At 32.7% G+C, this 4,546-nt stretch overlaps 1 pseudogene; it reads right to left on the bottom strand.

Annotated features, from left to right (window-relative positions):
• Positions 1-445: 445 nt before the first annotated feature.
• LOC146914633 (secreted RxLR effector protein 161 pseudogene) lies at positions 446-1,273 on the bottom strand (annotated as a pseudogene).
• Between the last annotated feature and the right edge of the window lie 3,273 nt (positions 1,274-4,546).

Here is a 4,546-nt window from a genome sequence, read left to right as displayed (position 1 = left end):
AAAATTATTTTTTTTAAAATAAAAAGATTTTTTGGGTTTATAAAAAAATATTTTTTTTATTTTGCCACGTGGAAATTAAAAAAAATAAATAAGTAAATAAAATACCATGTCAGCACGCCACGTCATCAAATTTATCCAGTCAGATGCTGACTGTTGGCTATAGGGGGTAAACCAAAGAATCTTTATTTTACAGGGGGAATCTTCAAGCTTTTTTCCCACAGGGGGTAAACCAAAAAACCCCCAAATGGCAGGGGGTAAAACCCTATTAACCCTATAATTTATTATAACACTCCCCCTTTGAAATATCTATCATGGTGCTCCATTGAAGTCTTGCTGAGGATAATTTGATTAGAACATATGTTGCCTCGTTAAAAACCTTATTAGGAAAAACCCATTGGGATAAAAACCTTAATAAGGGAAAAAGAGTGCAACATTATGCTCCCCCTCAACCAAACACATGTTCTTCTTTAAAGGTCTCGAAGCTGACGCATTCCAACACTTCGTATGTGCTTCTTGAAAATTGATGTAGGGAGTGCCTTTGTAAAGAGGTCTCCACATTATCATTCGAACGGATATATTGAATATCCACTTCTTTGTTTCTTTCAAGTTCTTGTGTGAATGAGAAGAACTTAGGAGGGATATGTTTGGTTCTATCACTTTTGATGTAACCTTCTTTCATTGGAGTAACACATGCTGCATTGTCTTCATACAAGATTGTTGGATTCTTATCAACTGTTAAACTAGACGCTCCTTGGATATGTTGCGAAACGGAACGTAACCATCTACACTCTTTGCTTGCTTCATGAAGGGCTATTACTTCAGCATGATTTGAAGAAGTTGCCACAAGTGCTTGCTTTTGAGATTTCCATGATATTACAGTGCCACCGTATGTAAATACATATCCAGTTTGTGATTTAGCATTATGTGGATCTGACAAATATCCTTCATCTGCATAGCCAAGCAAGACTGGTTTTGTATTGTTAAAATAAAACAAACCAAGATCAGATGTACCTCGTATATATCGAAGTATATGTTTTATCCCTTTCCAATGTCTATTTGTAGGACATGAACTGAATCTCGCCAGTAAATTTACTGCAAAAGCTATATCAGGTCTTGTACAGTTAGCAAGGTACATGAGTGCCCCAATGGCACTTAGATATGGTACTTCAGAGCCAAGATCATTTTCATTATCTTCCTTAGGTCTAAAAGGATCCTTTTCAATGTTAAGTCTTCTTCCCATCATTGGAGTACTCAAAGGGTTTGCCTTGTCCATGTAAAACCTTTTTAACACTCTCTCTGTATAATTTGATTGATGTACCAATATACCATTTTTTGTATACTCAATTTGTAAACCAAGGCAGAACCTAGTTTTCCCCAGATCTTTCATTTCAAATTCTTTCTTTAAGTACTCTCTTGCTTCTTTAATTTCTTTAGTAGTTCCAATGATATTTAAATCATCAACATAAACAACAATTATTACAAAACCGGATATTGTTTTTCTTATAAAAACACAAGGGCAAATTGGATTATTCTCGTAGCCTTCTTTAAACAAATATTCACTTAGTCTATTGTACCACATGCTCCCGGATTGTTTTAATCCGTATAATGATCTTTGCAACTTAATTGCATACATTTCTCTTGGTTTTGATGTATCATGCATCTTAAGTCCATCCGGTATTTTCATGTATATATTATTATCAAGTGAGCCATATAAATAAGCCGTAACAACATCCATAAGGTACATATCAAGATTATTAAATACTGATAAACCAATTAAATAACGAAAAGTAATGGTATCCATAACAGGAGAATATGTTACCTGGTCGTTGGAAAAAACCTTGTGCAACAAGACGGGCCTTGTATCTTACAATTTCATTTTTCTCATTTCGTTTTCTTACAAAAACCCACTTATACCCAACAGGTTTCATACCTTCAGGTATAGCCACAATAGACCCAAATACTTTTCGATTTTTAAGATATTTTAATTCAATATCTATTGCATCTTTCCAGTTTTTCCAATCATGTCTATTTTGACATTCATTAACAGTTATGGGTTCGGGATCATCATTTTCATTTGTAATTTCACATGCAATAGAGAATGAAAATATTTCATCAATATTTATGTCTTTCTGGCTCCACAAATTTCCCGTATTAACATAATTAATTGAAATCTCGAGATCATTCTTATTTTAAGTTTCATTATCAATGATCTCATTTTCATCATCTTGTGCTTTTTCGAGAGCACACATTTCATTTTCAGATTTATCACTATCTAGTGTCTTTTCAAGATCACTTTCGATCATATTCACTTTTTCTGTTCCTTTTCTTTTTCGGGGATTTTTGTCTTTAGAACCTATAGGTTGGCCACACTTTAAGCGTGCCTTAGATGTACTTGCTACATCATTTAGTTTTTAAATCTCAATCCGAGCTGGGACATTTACAGCTGGTACATGTGACTTTGTCACCCTTTTTAAATCAGTAAATGAATCTGGCAGTTAATTTGCTAAACCTTGTAAGTGTACTATTTTCTTTACATTTTCTTCCCATGATTTATTATATGGGTCCAAATGTAATAAATGTGGTACATGCCATGTTATTTTATTTTCCAATGGTTTACTTTCTCCTCCTAGTGTTGGAAATTTTGTTTCATCAAAATGACAATCAGCAAATCTTGCCTGAAAAACATCACCTGTTAAAGGTTCAAGATATCTAATAATCGATGGTGATTCATACCCCACATATATTCCTAACCTTCTTTGAGGACCCATTTTTGTCCTTTGTGGTGGAGCTATTGGTACATATACTGCACAACCAAAAATTCTTAAATGAGAGATATATGGTTCCTTAGACGTATGAGTGCTGCAGCATGTAAAATTGCATGACCCCAAACTGTAACTGGTAGCTTAGTTCTCATTATTAAAGGTCTAGCAATATATTGAAGACATTTGATTAATGACTCAGCTAAACCATTTTGTGTATGTACATGAGGAACATGATGCTCAACAGTAATTCCAATTGACATGCAATAATTATTAAATGATTTAGATGAAAATTCACCGGCATTGTCAAGTTTAATTTTCTTTATAGTATAATCAGGAAATTGTGCCCTTAATTTAATTATTTGTGCAAGAAATTTTGCAAAAGCATATCACGACTTGACTGTAAACAGACATCTGACCATCTACTAGATGCATCAATTAATACCATAAAGTACCTGAATGGTCTTGACGGTGGATGGATGAGTCCACATATATCTCCTTGGATTCTTTCAAGAAATGCAGGTGATTCTGTCTGAATCTTGCCTGGCGAATGTTTTGTTATTAATTTTCCAAGAGAACAAACTTCACATGGTCTATCTTCTCTTGTAAGCTTTAAACCTTTCAATGAATGACCATGAGTACTTTCAACTATTTTACGCATCATTGTTGAACCAGGGTGACCTAAGCGATCATGCCATAAAGTCATAGTTTTGGGATCTTCTTTTACTATTAAATTACATTCAATTTCATGTATATATGTATAATGTAATCCAGAAGGCAATTTTGGTAGTTTTTCTAAAATTTTATTCTTTCCCAAAATATTAGTAGTAATATTAATGTATTTCACATTACCTTCGGTTGTAGTTTCAGTATCATATCCTTGTAGTTTCAGTATCATATCCTTCGTCCCATTTGGTAACATGAATAAAGCATTACTTGTTCCTTCAATTAAATCTGCAGGACATGAGATTGTGTTTATTACACCTTTAGTAGGAAATATTTTTGTGAAATATTTCTTACTTTTGAGGATCGTATGGGTAGTTCCACTGTCTGGAATGCAAATGTCTTTGCCAGGATCCATTTCTAACCTTCTTAAAATAAAAATAAGATTAAAGAAAAGAGAGGGTAAAGCAATATAACATATTTAACAATATTATTTTATTTAGATCATGAAAATATTATGTATTATACAAGTCACATAACATGCAAATTCTTAATTTAAAAATATACAAGTAATTCAAAACACAATACACGTTATTCAAATATATATATATATATATATATATATTAACTAATTAATTAATTAATCCATATTAAATTCTCCTTCAACGAAATCAGCAGCCTCAAGACAGGTAGTATCATTCTTTGGTTCAATTTCATTAAAATTTACTTCCTTTTCCTTTCCATCTATGGATTCCTTGTATCTTTTACACAGATACTCTGGTGTTCATTAAAATTTTGAATTGATGCTTAACATTTGACATGATTGTATCTAGCAGTAGTGTAAACTTCCTATAGAAAAAATCGTACTGATAACGTGTTATAAAAATATATATATTGATGAATGGAAAGAGAAAAATTGAGAGAAAGCTGATGAAGAGAAAGAGTGTTTTTCTACTTCTGTCTGTGTGTATATTCTGTTTTACAACGTTCCCTATTTATAGGGAAAATGAAAAGTTGAGGTAGTGGGACGAGCATATAATTGAGATGGTGGGACATCCATTATGTAGCAGATACATCAGACTATCATCAAAACTCAGTTAGCACTTACTCACTTCACTCAAACA

This window comes from Medicago sativa, chromosome 6 (assembly GCF_051527215.1).
Source record: "Medicago sativa cultivar Bolivia chromosome 6, Bolivia_mono, whole genome shotgun sequence".
Lineage (NCBI taxonomy): Eukaryota > Viridiplantae > Streptophyta > Magnoliopsida > Fabales > Fabaceae > Medicago > Medicago sativa.
The sequence above is the reverse complement of the archived record's forward strand: the minus strand, read 5'-3'. Positions and strand labels throughout refer to the sequence as shown.